This window comes from Pseudopipra pipra, unplaced genomic scaffold (assembly GCF_036250125.1).
Source record: "Pseudopipra pipra isolate bDixPip1 unplaced genomic scaffold, bDixPip1.hap1 HAP1_SCAFFOLD_400, whole genome shotgun sequence".
Lineage (NCBI taxonomy): Eukaryota > Metazoa > Chordata > Aves > Passeriformes > Pipridae > Pseudopipra > Pseudopipra pipra.
In genome coordinates, this window is record NW_026990879.1 from 330 (window position 1) to 18,200 (window position 17,871).

At 40.1% G+C, this 17,871-nt stretch overlaps 1 long non-coding RNA gene across 2 annotated transcripts; it reads left to right on the plus strand.

The window, feature by feature from the left end:
• The first annotated feature begins 4,141 nt into the window (after positions 1 to 4,141).
• LOC135408386 (uncharacterized) lies at positions 4,142 to 17,189 on the plus strand. Of its 2 annotated transcripts, none has more exons than XR_010427567.1 (3): positions 4,142 to 4,912; positions 5,727 to 5,932; positions 16,824 to 17,189. It is a non-coding gene; the product is annotated as an uncharacterized LOC135408386 (long non-coding RNA). The 2 variants fall into 2 exon arrangements; XR_010427568.1 differs by having other exon boundaries at positions 4,142 to 4,725.
• Positions 17,190 to 17,871: the final 682 nt, after the last annotated feature.

The window sequence follows — 17,871 nt, forward strand, 5'->3', positions numbered from 1 at the left end:
TGAGACTCACTGCAGATTTGCTGTAAAGGTTTTTAATTAGGAACTTACACTGTTTGATAATAACTTTTCGACGGTCAGTTTCATCATATCTGAATCTTCAGTATAATTGCTACTACTTTCAATTAATGAGTCATTTTTCTTCGCTGTCGTGGGGAGCTCAACCACACAGAAGTGCAAGAAAACACTGAACTCCACTAAAAACCCAACCCACCCTTAAAACCGTTGGTGTTTCTGGCAAACTGGAGCCAGGTGAGGCATACAGGAGATGATGGCAGGACTTCTTCCTTCGGTCCTGTGCTTGCAGAAGGGTGAGAGGCTGGGTTCCCAAGCCGTGAGCATGCTGTAGGGAGACAAGAACCATTCTGTTTGTAATGGAATGCAGACAGCAGTGTTAGGTCACTGCTTCCTGGCAACTACTGCACAAGTTGTTTTTCTTCAAAGGCTTTGAGCTTTTAAATAGTTTCCAAAATCTTTTTAAGTAAAACATTGCCTTCTACCATTTTTGACCACCTTAACATTAACTTGTTTTGTGTCTAAATAATGACCAGTAAAACATCACATGGTGTCTCTCATCTGTGTACGCTTAACACTATGTATGCCTGCGCGCACATGAAGTTTTATACTGGGAGTATTGTTTATAGAATAAAGGGGGAGAAAAATAGCTCCACCTGGAGTGCTGGTCAGTGGCTAGTCAGTTCAGGACATTCTTTCCTGTCAAATCCTGTTTCTCACTTCTCTGAAATGAACTTCAGACGACAGGCGTTGAATGCGAAGCTCGCCTCACTGAGGTTCTGTGCAGGCTGCGAACTCCTCGTTGTCAGGCGCTTTGGGTGAAATAGGCATCTGCAGTATTTGCATTGGGGATGGGAGAAAGGGCTTGCAATTGTCATTTTCATCTTTCAAATCCACTTGCCACAGTCCATTACTGTTAAATCTTTAGCTAATTGAATAAGGATATTAGTATGTTGGTATTGCAGGAGCTTCAGATTTTTTAGATGGGGGGGAGGAGAAGATCTTGTTCTTTGTTCCGTAGAAACTTAAGTTGTCATGCGGATATCAAGAAGACTTATTAGCTGAAATAAAACGTGAATTTGGTGTTCTGAAGGGGTTACTTCTCGTGGCTTGGCTAAAAAAATGTGAAAAGATAATTATTTTTAATCTGAATACATTAAAAAACTTTGACCCATTTTAGTTAGTAGCAGCCTGGTCTTTTTCATACAGTCTTTAAGAGCAACCTATAAAATTTAAAAAAGTTGAAACTGACACTGAATCGAGCATAAGTAATGAGAGTGTAAATTCTTAAAACATTGCCTTCCAGATTACATTGCCTTCATGTCTTTTCAAGTGAAAGAGCTAAAAGAATTAGTTTAAAAACCAAACTTCTAATACAAAAGGTCTTGGTTTTCCACATAGATGTACCTTTTTAAAGAACTGCTTAAAAAATGCAGTTACCATGTTCTTATTTACTATAAACTTGATTAGTTTAATATATGGTAGCATAAGTACATCAGGAAGTACTATATTATGTGGTTTTGTGGATAAAGAAAAATGATCAGCAGATATAAAACCAAAGTCAAAATATCCTGCTCTTTAAAAGCCTTATTTCCTGCCCCCCCCCCAATTTTCATCTGACAGACATTGACTTCCATCTTCATTTTTTTTTTTTCTGCCATTGATATGAAAGTTTCCAAATAACGTTTAGAGAACAGTGGACATTTTATTAAGGTAAACATTAGTTCAGTATAATGGAGGTAATTGTAAGTGATAAGAGCAGAGCAGGTTATCTGTCTGTTGTTTAAACAGAAGGAGCTATTTTGCACCATTTCCAGTAGCCATCTGTAGAGGAGAAGGGTTTGCACCTGTCTGTCCACACTAATTATAGATTAGGTCCAAAGAAATGAAATTCGAGCAGGCTCTCTCTTAATGAAATCCATAGTGATTTTATTGTAAATGTGTTTTGTGTACAGACGGTGATGGTTGGTCTGTGAGTAAAATAAATTGCTGTATGACTGTTACGTACTCGTAGTTGTAAAGCAGGATACTGCTGCATTAACAAAAGTGCTGAATAAAAATGCAGCGCTCCTTTTAAGTCCTAGGCTTCAGTGATGGCTCTTGCTAGGCTTAATCAAAAAGCTTCACTGTAAGCACAGTCTTTCAGGGGTATGGTTCAGGATAGACTTTTGAGTTATCATCACTTTCATGTCAATGTACTGGCAGGTAGGTGGTCCTTTGGCTGAAATATGAGGTAGAAATGGTTTCATGTTAAATATGTACACACATACATGCAGAGTGTGTCAGAAATACTTTCCTCTGGTTTAATATTATATTACTACAATAAAGTGGAAAGAGTGAGAAATGCATTCTGCAATAAAAGGTCACGTGAATTTCTACCACATCTGTTTATAGTAATTATGAACATAATTAACATAAGAATTACAAGTGAAGTAATGACAAGCTGAGCTACGAGATATTGTGCCACAATGGTCATATGTTGGAATTCTCACATTATAGCACACTAGAATTCACATATTCAATGCAAGAAAGAAAATGTTAGATTTTTATCTGTTTTAATGCTTCAAAACTTATCTGCCTGGGGCAGATGGACTTTACGCTTTAGAGGAAGGTAACCCATTATTATGAGAGAGTCAGTTGAAATTAAGATTTCTAGCCTGCAGCTTGGACTTTGAGACAGCTGTGCTTATGGAATGCCACTTCTGTTACACATTTGTACTCTGATTGTATTTATTTTATTAACACACATTGTTTTATTTTTAAATGTGAATGTTTTCGCAGCAAACTGCTTACATTAGAAAGGATCCTGGATTAGTTTTTCTTTAGAGAATTGTGATTTGAGTAATAAAACTATGGCCAACATAGATATTAGATGCACATGGTGGCCCTGCGAGACGAGAATCTGACTGATACTAAATTAGTTCATGGAAAGATATGTATGTATTTCAAGGAAAAGCTCTGTAACAGAAATGTCAAAAAAGAACAGTCTCTCATTTGTGTATAATAGTTTGAAAGAACATATTCAGAGAGAAAGCTCTGTGTTACCTTGCAGGTTGAATTAATAAGTAACTTTTATTTAGAAATGCATAGAACATACCATTAAGTTTAGGACCTAAGGTTTCAAACGAGTTGACTAACTTTTGTAATATGACCTGTCTTATTACCTCTAAATATGGTTGTCACACAACTGACAACTGGAGGAAGTTGAGGGAGAAGTGGCCCTTCTTCAGGGTAAAAATACTGGCTGAGGAATGCGTAGTAAATTTTTGACATGTGAAAAATCAGTTTGCCTTTATTGAAATATCAAAGTCTCGGTTTTGCGATAGGAACATTTGACCAATTGCTTTCTTTCCAAGGCTAAAAATATACAGTGGTTTATGAAAAATAAAAAAAAAATTACCTTGTGCTACATCTCAGTGATACCAAGAGGTTTTCGCATTATTGGATTAGTGGAGGATTTGTGACAGACCCCGTCTTATCTGACATTCATTGCGGTGACACGATTTTCACACACATGCCCTTCCCCCATCTAGGTTCTGGCTTTCACTTTGTATTATGTGTCAAATTCCCTTTATTTCTTTTCTTGTGGAAAAAACTGCTATCTTGGACGAGTGATTTTGGAAGGAGTTCTGCACTGAACAATGCCAGTCTCACTCTAGCGTGCTGTCATTGTCCTCATCTCAGTCTGTGCGGTACTCCTTCACAGATGCACAATGGAAATGTGTTTCCTTTACAAATAAGTGTTGATTCCTTGGGAGAAACGTTTTAAAAACTTTAAAACCCGAGTGCACAGAGTACCCTTGGCAGCCTGGTGCTGGCATAACCAATTCTGCTGCCTGGCTGTGTTCTTGGTAGTCAGGCCAGGCTGCTTTGCTGCCTCCCCTCCCGGTACCTTGTGCTAACCCTGTGCTCTTTGATGAATCCCGACAAAATAGCCCCTCTGTTTTGTCAGAACCTGAGTTGTGAAGTGTAAGGACCTACTCTGGTTTACCGCTCATCCTCTGGTGAATGATACAACACTTTGTAGCGGCAGGTCTGTGTTCAGGCTTTTACGCCACTGGCAAGGCTGAGTAAGTTGAGTTAGGTCGGGACTTGGCCAAACTGGGAGCGGGTGCATTCCCTGACTGCTCTGGGAATTTCTGGGCCGAGAGCCGTCATGCTTCGTGCGGGACGTAGGTATTGTGTGTGAGGTGGAAGCCAGGCTGAAGGCAACCAAAGGGAACATCGCCTTGGTGGGACTGGAAGCGACTCCAGGCTGAGGAGCCCGGGGGAGCCAGAGCTGCGCGTCCCTGCGTCTCTGGCAGGGTCCTTATCCCAGAAAGGTGTCGGGGCAACTTGCAGGGACAGAGCCGGGCCGAACACCTGTCAGAGGTCAGGCACGCACACAGACCTGGGCAGCCCGAGCGCCGCCGCCTTCTCCCCCGGTGGGCGGCGCGGAGGTGGCGCCTCTCCTCGTGTCGGGCGCGGCCTCCCCGGGGACCCCGCGCCGCGCCGGCCCCGGCCCCGCTGCCTCGCACATCCTGGGGCCGCCATCTGGGCCGCGCTGATACCGTAATCGCCCCGATGCACGCCGCCGTCCCGCTCCCCCCGCGCCGGCGGGGCCGCGGAGGCGCGATGCTCCGTCCTTGCGCCGCAGATAAGCTGCGAGGCGCTTGAGGCGCACAAAGCCCGGCCGCGCCGGTGCCTCCTCCTCCTCCCTCCCGCCGCCGGAAGGTAAAATCTCCACCCGCGGGCGGGAGAGGCGGAGAGGCGGGCTGGGGAACACTCCTCGCCGCCTCTCGCCGCCCGGCCCGGCTCCCTCGGCGCTGCACAAGTCGATAGGCGCGGGGAGAAGTGAAGATGTAACCACCTATTATCTTCCCCCGGAGCGGGCGGGGGATTTACGGGCAGAGATTAGCCGGTGGGGAAAGGGGATCTGCCTTTTGTTGTGCTGCCTGCCCCCGTCCCCGGGCCGCGCTGAGGGGAGGGAGGAGGTGGCCGCAGAACAATAGGGGGCTGAGGGACCCCACTTTAAACACAGCCCGGGGGGTGCGGAGAGCGGCTTGCGTGGGTGTCGCACGGGACGAGGAGGGGGAGCCCCGGCTGGGGTGGCGGCGGGGCTGTCACGGCCGGGCACCCACCGCTCACTCACGGGCTGTTTTCAGTGAATGCTCCTGGTTTACGAAATCCCCGCAGAGGATGACAGCGGGCTTTAGGAAGAAAAAGTGGCCTCTTTGCTCCTTTTTTTTTTGGGGGGGGGGGGGAGGATGGGGACTTTTTGTTTTGGACGGACTTTTGGTGGTGCTTTCTAAGTTCTCTCCTACATTAAGATGACTTGCGTGCTAAGTGTGTGCACGCACGGCGCTTTAGCAAACGGCTTTATCAGTGGTCATATCTTAAAGCAACATTAAACAATTACCTTTATATTTAAAAGTTTGAAATATTTATATTGCCGTTTCACTTTGTCAAGTGTTTGTGCAGATAGATATATAGATATGATCCGGTAACTAAAAGCCTAATTAAAATTTGTTTAAAGCCAGGGGGGCATGTATTCTTGTTGACAGCAGCAGATCGATAGGGTAAGACAATAGAGCCCCATTATTTTACTTCCATTGACTGAACATATTGACATTTCAGGTTTGCGATTGCCTCAGTGAGCATGATGAAACACTGAAATTCATGAACCAACTGTCTGGAGTGGCACATATATTACTGTATGTCATCTCTGCCTTCAGGTTACCTTATCACTGAAGCAGAATGGTAATGGATGGCAGCAGAGTACTTCAGAGGGGTTAAGGCTCTATCAGTTAAGAAGCTGACACATAGCAGGTTTCAGGAGTATCTTTAATTACACCTAGAGTTATGTACAAGGGAAGATGGTCCTGCTTACGTGCTGCTGCACTTCAGAGTTTACAGGCTCAGAAGCAGACAGGATAAAAAGGTACTTATATTTAATTTTTTATATACGTGACTTGATACCTTTAACTTTTGCGGGAGCTCAAGGGTTTCTGGCTGTGCTGTTTGCATGCTCCCCATGTGCACCAATGGCAGCATCTCAACCCAGTCTTGATGCTCAAATTCCAGAGCATCTGCTAGACCTTCTCCCAGCCTGAAGATTGCAAAGGAAACAAAGAAAAACTTTAAAATAAATAAATGGTCTTTGAGTTTCTCTCCCCTCAACCTGCTCTATCAACAATGCTCAGGGAATTCAATGCAGAGAGACTATAGCGGAATGATACACAAATACACATTTTTTTCCTTAGTATAAGCATCATAAAAATAAATGTCTGTGCAATATGGGCATTTGTATGCATGATTGTATATAAATGCATATATAAAGAAGACCCACTGTCTGCAGAACATGCAGCGTGTCTAGTATTTCAAAGGCTTTCTGATCATCTTTAAAATCTAGCTGACTGTAGAATGAAGCCCATCAGGGTAAGGCAGAGATAGAGACTGAAATTAATTTAAAGCAGACAAAGAGCAAATATGGAAGAGCCACTAGTGATTTAACTGATTTTTAAAAGTAAGTGGAATGAAAATATAAAATGTATTCTGAGTGTGCCATCTACTCAGCAACTGTTGCCATCGAGTGGACTGCTGATGCCCTTTAAGATGGTAAAAAGAAAACTAGCCCTTTATACCATTTTCCTGAAAATGTTAGGCTTCTGTTTGATCAGCAGGTGCTGTTGAGATGAAAGCCATGTGTAAATTTTCAGAAGGCCAAAAGTGTCAATTCAGAAAAGGAAAGTGATAAGAGAAAATGCAATCAGTTTTCCTGTTTTCAATTTGTGCAGGATTTGAAGAGCTGTTTTGTTAAACTGCTACATCTGCTCCAATATGAATATTGAACTACTTCCACTAAAAATAACACCCTATAATTTGGAAGCCATTGCAATCTTTTGTTAATGCAAGTGGGTTATTTGGGAAAAAAAAAACCTATTCTGAAAAATCTCCTGCCTAATGTGCATTTTTATTTATCGGCACTTTTATCTTCAGTAGATAAAATGGCATTATACAATTAGGACCATATCTATTTGGACTGGAAAAATGACACTGGATAGCTGAATGTCAGTATATTGGTAAAAGGATTTAACTCGTATATTTAAAATAATGTTATTAATAAACCATGACTATCTTAAAATGGTGGCTATTTTCCCATGGCAACAATACAGCTTTACTTACCACTGAGAACCTTGTGGAAGTAAAGGATGTTCGAAGTATGACAACATTCTTTGGCTTGTTTCATTCCTAATATAGCTGCAAATCTTAAGTTTAGGCTGATCAAGGACATTTTAGTTAGTGGGGATTTTGCAGTAACTTTTTCCATGGCAAATGAAATGATTGAATTAGATTTGAATGTATATATACAAAAATATTTGCTGCTGTGGAGCTGCTAATCCAAGTGAGTTTTATGACCTGAAAGCATAGTATTGGTAGAGCATACATTTCTGTCACAGGCATCTCTGGAGAAAATAACATTATTGCTTTTTAATTAAAAAAAAAAACAAACCAACAAATCCACCAACAACCTAATGGAAAGGGTATGTGTTTGTTAATTTTATAAATAAGGGTCTAAATGAAGAACTGACAATTCACTGTTACATCTATGGAGACCTATGTACATAATGCGAGTAAATGTGCATAATAGAATGAAAGCTTTTATTGCTTTATTTCAGCATAGAGAATTATCGAGTTTTAATATTAGAGTGGGTTTTAGTTGTTGAATTCTGATCTAATCTAGTAGTCAGGAACTCATTTTTTTTGTAGGTGTCTGTATGGGAAAGTGCTTTGCTGATGCTTCGGTTTGGTTTTGCAGTTGAATTTGTAAGCTTTTGACCTTGGGGGGATTTTTCTCAAAGTGATCTAAGATCAGAAGTAATTAAAATTCAGTAAACTGAAATTTAAATATAGAATGGATTTTGTGTGAGATCTGTGCTTGTGGTAGGTTGTCTAGAAGTCTGTGGCATGTCTACTTTATAGTTTGTATTCTGGGACAATTTATGCACACATGTGCATAAATTTATGTTGAATGACAGAGAGTTAATTATTTATACAGATTTTATCCAAAACTCTGTATACTCCTGAAACATAACAAAAAGCCTCCCTCCCCAGAAGAGTGTTTACATCCCGTGACAGTCACTAGATTCAAATCTTCTCAACATGAAAGTTGTTTCCTTTCCTCCAAACCTTCTTTTCCCCAACAAAGCTAACCCTGTTAAACCTCACCTTCTGTGGGATGTATACATAGTTATAGACATATGTACGAGAAGTAAATATTACAGAAAACATGGCCGATTGGGGCAAAATGTCTGTAGCCTTAAATAGCTGGTGATATCTGCCAGCAGCAGGAGCCGTGCTGAGGAGGCCCTACCTCGGCTGACCCGGGGTTGGCGGAGCCTTGGGAGCCTCACGTTGTGCTCGGTGCCTGTGTGGGGCTTTCTGCTCGCCAGTATTGCCGAGCAAATGCTCTGTCTCAGAGATACTGTGGAGATACTGTCTACCTGAAGAGTTTCTAAACCAAGGAGCTTTCTGCTCTGGTCATGGGATTTTCTGGTACTTTTCACTGAGGTTGGGGTGGAGTCCAGCCCCAAAAGAAAGATTATAGCTGGATGCAAGGTATCCAGATTTCCTTATCTAAATGTTCTGAACACATTCATGGGAGTGCTCTTTCTTCTTTGCCAAAAATGCTGTGTGCAGTTTTGCTGTTCCTATTGAATAATTGCCATATTTAACTCCAGTGGTTGTGAATGGAAATGTGAATATGGAAAGAATACTTTAATGGTCCCTCTCATTTTCTGTAACACAGCTTAGGATGTCTGGAAAGGAAGGACATCCTAGATATTCAAAATATTTCAGAATACACACAAAGAATCTAATAGAAGTTCTGCAACTTAGTTTTGTTTGTATATAGTGTTTGGACATGTGTGATATGGTGACTTATTTAAGGGATACCTTTTTTACTCAGTATTATCTATTGAATGTAGTATTCATAAAAGTACAGTTGTGTTACAGAACTGTACAGCTACAATATTCCTGAATGATCTCATATTGCAACATGATGATAGGGGATCTTCATGGGATAGTTCATGATTTCTTCAGTCATTTCAGAAGGTGTTTGATTCATTACCACTTTTATATCTATCAAGATTGGTAGACTCTGGTGCTTACAATAAAGTAAATATGCAAAGTTCATGGAGAATAGATAATGTGTTCTTTTGTAAATTAGGTTGCACTCTGGAAAGACAGAAGACTCCACCTAGTGGAGTGGAATTAATATGCACATGGTGGCAGGCAGTGGCGTATAATAAAAAAGGTATCATTTATGAAAAGCCAAGTGGATGCAGAGAGTAAACCTCAGGAATTTTGACAGGCATCTGGGGTGATTGCTGTATGACCATTACAGATTGTACCAGACTGTAGTTACTTCTGGAGCTCTAGGAGGCTTAGGTATGTCTGCCATGTTGGATGTTAAGATGCAGTTTGCATAAGTAGTAGGCAGTACCACTAGCCATTTTCTTTTGTGGTGCCTTTTATTTGGAGACCTACTGTCTACAGTTTTTGGTTTCTGATGGTGACCACACAGGTGCCCTTTATGGTTGTGGCACAGGTGTCAATAGCTTGGGCAAAACCCCCCAGTTCAGCCCCTATGCCACCACTTTCCCCCATAATTACTTATTTTTCAGAATACATTTTCTGGCTTTCATTTCATTTATTTTTGTAATGGCAATATCAGGATGCTGGTTCTTTATGCTGTCATGACAGGTTGTGTGGTACATTGACTAAATTTGTGTGGCCTTCTGGTAGTCACAAGCTATAACCAATTCTCCAATGAACCATCAAATTACATAGGGTTTTGTACCTGTGCTTTGCTGTCCGTTGTTTTGGTCATGCTGAGTTACTAGGATATAATAGAATGAATTTTAAAGCTGGGATATGAGTGAACACCCAACTTGAGCAACAAAGATACTGTCCCAAAATCCTCTTGGAATATTTATTGTAACATTGAATCACACCTGCATTAGACAAGTTCAGGAAGAGAACTCCCCCAGGCCAGCTTTGGTCAGTGAGGGAGTGTGAGGCTATTGCCAGAAAGTGAGATGGTTAGGGTGCAAAATAGGAGACAGAATGATACTGCTGCAAAGGATATTTGGGAAGAGTGCTCCAAATAAGCGTTTTCAGTGACATCCAGGTGGGATTTGTTGCTAGAGCCATTAAAGCATAAGGGTGCCAGAGAAAGCTGCCAACAAATGTGGGGATAATGGCATCTGCAGGTTTGCCATCAATGGATGGTAGTGCCAAGGTGATTTTTATTTTATTTTAATGGTGACATTGCTAAAAGTATTTAAGGGTAATGTTATAGAAAGTGTTTTAGTGAGTGAAGTCACTGAGTTCTAGGAACCATTAAGCAAAAGCTGTTTCATGACTGTACTATTTATTATTTTTAAAGCTTGATGGCAAACCACTTAATGCTGGAAAGGCATGCTGCAACCTGTATTAAAGCATGCTGCGGGTGTGAACGGGGAAACCATCCTACTGAACTGAAGAGCCTAGCATAGTTTCTGAATGTTATATGCGTTTATGTGCGCCATGATAAATTAATTCAACTCCGTGGATCAGCAGAGCTTATAAACATGGAATTAAAATACTGGAGCTGAGAATTTCCATGGTATCCACATGCCCAATTCTCACTGAAAATAGTGTTTCTTTAAACGCCAGTGTGAGGGTCTGGACTGCCAGGCTGTCTGTGCTCCCATCTCACATCTGTGATCTTGACAATACTTTGTTGGATCGATTCTGAGACTTAGATCCAGATATGTCCCTAATAAAGTGGGCTAGCTCAGGTCTTAATGTAAAGCAAGGCATTCTTTTTGAATTGTAAATCACAGACTTACCTGATGAGACTTCAATATAGAGGAGAGAAAAAGCCTATTGCTTCCCTAAAAATACTCTCAAGAGATTTCTGTTGAGCCCATGGGGTCAGGATTCTTCTCAGCTTGTGTATCCCAAGAGCTGTGTTAAACTGTGTTTAAGCCAGCTGCCTGCTTCAGATTTTTCTAGAGTAGTGCACAGCTACAGTAAATAACAGCTACAGTAGTTTTAAGGAGGGAATCAATGTAGAATTTTCCTTCCACATTCTGAGATTTATTTGTCCCATCCTCTTCACATGAGCAGGTTTTGATGTTAAATTTCTTTTTTTTTTTTTTTTTTTTTTTCTAAGTCCAGGCCTAAATTTGACCATCTCTTACAGAGCTATTGTTGGCCACTATTGTTTTTATTATCCCGTAACTTCTCTGGGAAGAGAAGGATGGGCAGGACCTCGGTGACATTGCCAGAGCAAATCATCAGTGGCTGTGTCTGCCCCCTAGGAGGTCACAGGAAGCAGGTGGCTGTGTTAATTGTCCTCGCTCCCAACTCTTGTCCTTCCTGGAGGTAATTTAGAAGTGGTCAGGAAGTGTCAGGTCTGCTGTGTCTCCCCAGGTTCACTACTTCAGGCATTCATAATGATTTGAGGTATGTGCCAGGCAAGGGAAACTGCCTGGGAATCCTTACTGTCCTTCCTAAGCTGTGTGGCTACCTGGCTGGGAGGGCTGAATGCCTGTTCCTGCAGAGTGTGTCTCGTGTTGCAGCTGGAATCCAGCAGAATAATAAAAAATTGTATTAAAAAAAAAAAGTATTTCCCTATCATACAGTGTCTTCCTTCTTTAAAGCTATTGATAGAAATTCTAGGTAAGAACACTAGTAAAACTCAGAGGTGTGTGAAATATTTCTGGAATCTATAGTCCACTTTTATCTGGTGACTCGTGGGTAAGGAATGTAAGTGCATTTTCTGCGTAGGTCAGTTTTAATTGTCTTTGTTGCAACTGCAACAGGAGTAGTGGGGGATCCCTAAATGGCACTCAGTACTGTGCTTTTGAAAATCAATTAGGGTCTTGCTACTTTGGATGAGCTGCTTGTTAACAGCTTGCTTGATTTTTTTAGCAGTGAAGGTGCACAGCGTTGCTGAGTATCTCACTGCAAGTGTCACACCCAGTGCGGTAAGCCAGGTTTTGAACTACCAGTAATGTTTCTTTGAAGTGTCTTTTGGAAAGTATCCACTCGTATTGGAAGTGATGTGAGTTGAGTAATAAATATCATACTAGTTATTTATGTGACATATGCATTTGGGGTGAAAACTGAGCTCAGGTGTACTCTTGGTTTTACTGAGACTACTTGCCTAAAGAAGGTGTGCTGCAGGATTATGTGGCTGGTGAATCATACTGGTTTCTGAATCGCTCTTGCAAAATACCAGCCTGAGGTACTAACAAATAGTGAATACACTGTGCTTGGACTGGTGCATTATTTAAAGAGTAGCATTTAATAGCAGAATGTTTTGTAAAATGTTAGTTTAAAAACCACTTCGAAATTTACTTCCATCAAACCAGGAAAAATGCCTCCTTCAGAAGGGAAAAGTTGTCAGTATTGTGGTAGAATATCTAATTTTTATCCAGCTATTTGCTATTTAAGCTCCCTTTTCAGTGCAAGGAGATCAGCTGACAACAGCAGCAACCAAATCATGTTTGCAGCTGGGAAATTACAGTAGACCCTAAGATCTGCAACTGTCAACCATGAACACAGATGCCTTCAAAGTTCTGTTTTTCTTCCATGTGGAAGTCGTTGGCATGGAACAGATGCCTTCATTTTGGAGAAACCAACCGCTCGATCTAATTGGGTCTCTCTTCTCTTGTCCTCTAGGGACAGTCTCTCACAGATGAAATTAGATGAGAGAAGAGAAAAAAAAAAAGACACAGTCATACACACTCGCACATGACACAAAGCAGGAGTTTTCAGAATCCCTCTCTGTTTTGTCACGTGGAACTGTATTACAGCTGGAAGATTTCACTCCATTTTTAGCACTCTACACACATGATGATGATGCTATATGAAAAACATGCAAATGAAAATATATATCTGTCCAAAGTTTATTATTAATTTCGGCATGCTTGTTTAGAAATAAGCATATGCAGCCCATATTACTTCAGTGTTACATGTTGATTTCTATCAGGACTGCAGTCTCAAAAACTTAAAGTTAAATGGCAGAAGAGACAAGATGCTTAAAAAAACTTTTGTGTCAGTGGTGGAATCAAAGTATTTTCATTAAATGGTTTGGTAGTTAACATGTGAGGGAAAAAACAAGTAATGAACTTCAAATTTCACCTAGCATTACAGGCATTCAATTAAGGAAGCACCTTTACAGGAACTTCAGCAGAATTAGTCTGATGAACACCTGTGATAAGCCATTGCCGGGAATCTTGTGGTAGGGTACTGAAGTGACTGCGTCCTCTTAAATGCAGATACTTAAAATGAGATGATGGTAATGGGACTTGGAGGCTCTAAGAGAGTAAGAGAGAGGGAGAATCTGTCTACCCTGTGCCTATCAAAGGCTTTTCTCGCTCCCTCTCCCTGCTGGTGTAACAGCTACCAAGTCATTGTGGTTTATGTTATTTAGTACTATTAAAATAAATTAATACCAACTTTAGGTTACCTTAATAAGCTTGGTTGTGAACTGTGACAATCAGGCAGTGCTGTTTATTCTTGGGTAGAGTGGGTGTCTCCGGGAGGTGGGTGCAGCAGGGATCAGGGACTGCCAGGAAGAAACTGCCGCTGCTGGTACCAAGAGCCTGGAGGCTTGTCATCTCTGAATGCCTCTTCCTTCTTGAGTTTTATTTTCTAGCACAAGTCGGGTTTTTTGGTTTTGATTTTTTTTTTAGTATACTGCCGTTTGATGTAATAGTCTATGTTTTATGTGATGCATTTACTACTACTGTGGTGCTTCCATTTCTAAAAAGTAGAGCATAAATGTCACCAGCAATGAAAACTGTTGTCTTGGTCCTGCCTTGGTCTGGATAGTTGGTAGAAGGCAGTCTGCTGTTTAGACATTTGATGTATCTGCATAGCTGCAGTGTGCTGTGGTCCTTAGTTTCCTGCTGACCCCCAGGAGCTGTGTGGGTGGAGGACGTTCGAAGGGACTTCTAGCAGTTAGAAGGAAGCCCCAGGTAAACTTAGTTTTGAACTGATGACTCTTCAGCTTTTATAAAGGGAAATTTTTTGTTGTAGGACTCAGGTTCCAAGTCACAGAACTTGAGTGCTCTTAGCGTTGTATTTCTGAAGAACCACATATTAAAGGAAAAATTAAAGTGGAGAAATGCCTAGGTGATGAAGGGATTTCTGGCAGTAACTAGGAAGTACGATAATGAATGATTTCTTTTGAGGCTGATCCTCATATTTGTAGTCTTTACATCCTATTAATTCCTTGAAAGATAAGCTGATACAAGAATGATTTGCTAGGGCCAACAGATCTTCTAAAAATCTTGGCTCGGGTTTTATCCCCCTTCTCTCCACATATAAGATAAAAGCACTGTGAATATGAGGTTAACTGAATTCAAATAGAAGACTCTCTAGAGTTATTGCATTCCTTAGAAAATAAATACATTTCTCATATGGTTGAGATTGATCAAAAAAGTATTCTGTATGCCAGTGATTACATTCCCATCTGTGATTAAGGTTTTCTGTCTGCATCTGGTTTTCACATTATATTTCTGTAACAAGAATCCTTTATATGGCAGAGTTCACTCTCTGTATTTTCTATTAGCTGCAGCTTGAACTACTGCACGGATCGCAGATTTACACATGTGGTTTTCATTACTTCATACCATTGAGAAAAAGTAATATTTGTTTGGGAAAGTATGTTTTTCAAAATTTCCATGGTAATACAACATGTTGATCCTTTTTTAAAACACTCTTGTAAGACTACAAATTGTTTGAGGCATTCTGCTTTCAGTGAAGTTCAGACATTGGACAATTTTGTGTGTACATTTGAACAACAGCAGCAGTTTGCAATTCAGGAAGCAAAAATATATTTAAGAAAGGAGATTAGTGTAGAATGGGTATAGCAGAATGCATCCATCACTTTTGAAAACGTGGCATATAGAAAAAATGAACATGGGTCTGAAAAAAAGAAAGAGTAGTAAGTTGAAGTGATGTCTTCATTGTAAAGTGGATGACAGATGGGTACTTTTTTTTTGGAGTCAGAATTTTTTTACAGTAAGAGATTTTAAATCTTTCACCAGCCATGAAAAAGGAGTATGCTATTCAGCAGACACAAACATTGAATTGTTATATGTTACATAACTTAACATATTTGATCATAATTGTTTCTAGTGGCCAAATTAGTAAAGGTTAGCAAAACATGAATACATCTTTAGAGATGGCTGCTGTGTGTAATTCTGAATCCAAAATATGATGTTAATTTAATGTTCCACTGTAAGACCGTATTTCAACCAGATTGTGCTATCGTCACTCGGTAGAAAACTTAATGTTTAAATGATTTCAGTGACATTATTAAGGCCACTTGGTCAGTGAAGGATTTTTCAGTTTCAGTAGGGGCATGAGTTTATTGCCATAAAAATCAGATGAAACAATAACAACAATTCAGAGAATGTTGTATGCATTTATGGAAATGTAAAAGTGTTATGCAAAAGTCTGGGCAATTGAAAAGTACACAGTTCACGGTAAGGCACAACTGAAAGGTAAATTTATTGCCTGTGTAAGAACATTATGACAAGTCGAGAACTTTATACTAAATAAAAATCATTTTAGAAAAGTAGTTATTGTACACAAGTTGAGGAGTCCTAACCATATTTTGCAGATTATTTTACAAATACCAGGGGCAGTTGTGTCACATTGAAAGCTCCACAGTTGCCAAATTCTGGGTAGAGTCCTGCAGTTCTTACCGCTTGTTTTCACTAAAATCAGTGGAATTTTAGCTTCTATCAGGGCTGTGGGCCACTGGAAAGAAAGGACTTTGGTGAACTTCTTTGTTCTGAAACCTTAACTTGGGAAGGTTTGTTTTGATTTGGGAAGGGTGCTTGTTTGTGGGATAGATTGCAATTTCTAGCACAAACACAAGTGATCTTTTGCAAATGCCCTTGGGCGATGCATTTTTTTTCAGAAAGATCTAGTCCAGAGAGGGCTGAGCTGGGTTTCATGCATGCAGCTGCGGCAGCTCCTTATGCATGCTTAACTTTATGTCCTGAAATACCTGAATAGTGGTTGCAGACTGAAGCATGTACGTAACTGTGTGTGCCTGGCTCTGAAAATCTTTCTGTCTTGACATAATTATGAACCCCTGAAAAGCATATTAATGTCTTGGAAAACCTGACAACACTGTAATACAGACTCATATAAATGACAGAGTATTTGTGTAGCCCAAATAAACAGTTTCTGTAGGTGCTGGAGTGGGAGGGAAATTGTCTTTTCAAAAGTGGGAGGATGATTTGTAAATATATCAATAGGTTTTTGATCTGCCTTTCTTTGTTTAAATGTGTTTGCTGTTATGACTTACAAGTACAAATCAGTATAGCAATGTCTAAATTGGGAGGTCTCTCTTTTTAGTAACCGTGTTCATTTAATAAATGATTCTCTAGAGCTTCTGTTGAACCAGGTAAAGTATATAATATTTTATATTATGTAAATGTATTCAAAACCAAGCATTTTTATAGAATTGACTACTAGGTATAATATAGGCTGCCCTTAGTTTGTTGCCTTCTGTATGTCAACTTTTTTAACAGAGCAAGTTGTGAAACAGCCTTTGTCGAAGAACTGATGCAGTTTTAAAGTACTGCCTTATATTAGCTACAAAAATGTGGTTAATTGGTTTAGAATGATAACGTTTCTGTCTTCCCTTTTTATTTAAAAGACTGCTATTATAATGCAAATGAAGGGGTGTGGTGCTTCAAACTGGCTGTGATATATGCTTTTTTTTTTTTTTTTTCATTTGTTGTTGTCAATAGAAAAGATTGATCTCTGGGCTGGTGAACATAGTATCTGTCCCAGTCAGAAAAGGAAAGAGGAAATTAGCAGAGCGATTGGTGGAGAATGATATCTGTCAAAAGAAACACTTGGAGAGCACTGAGTTTAGTGATAGGTGACTGCCGGAAAAAAGGGAACTTTGAATTTTGTCAAGGTAAGGAACGGAAAAATATTTGATTTTATTATGTGCATACCTTTTAGAAGTTATTTTTAATGATTGTACCTTGCCTTGTAAACTGTAATTAAAAAAGAAATCTTTCCTTTTAGCCTCCAAAGAGTCTGCCTAAATCAATGAAGGTGCTGTCTTCGTTTTAATATCGCTGAGAAAGAGTACAGCAATGCCAGTAATATCCCACCAGTGATGACTTTTCTAAAATCTTAAATACGTATATGTGAAATTTTTAACTGTGGAGTTCTTTTTGTGTTTTTGATGACATAGTTGCTCTTTATATGTAAATATTATTGGCTGGGTTGTGGAAATAATGAAGTTCAGTTTCCTGAACTGTGAGGTGGAACAGTATTTGCAACCGGGTTAAGGGACAGTTGTAATCACGTTGGCATAACGCTTGTTTGTAATTTAGTGGAGGCCTCTGGTAAACTCATTGCATTGGGAATCTGTGATAAATTTGATTGAGATGATATTGAGAATGGATATTTCTGCTTCTTGTATGTAAAGATTTTTACTGGAAAAGTAAATCTGCTATTGCAGGACAAAATTTCTAGATAACGCATGACTGTCATTCCTATCTTTACTGTAACTACATTTTTTCTCCTAAAATGGTGTGTCTGGATGGCAAGAAACTGCTAAACTGATTTTAAGTGCTTTCCAACACACTTGGATAACTTTCTTTCTCAGTACTGGACCATATCACCTGACATAACTTTGATAGAGTATGATACCAAAATAAGGTGAACAGTGTCTGAATACTCTGGGCTATGCTCTGGTCAGTTTTAAAGGTAGCTAAGCCTCGATGATATCACTTTCCCACCTGAGACACCATGGCCCATGCTGCTCTGTCTGTGGAGTGT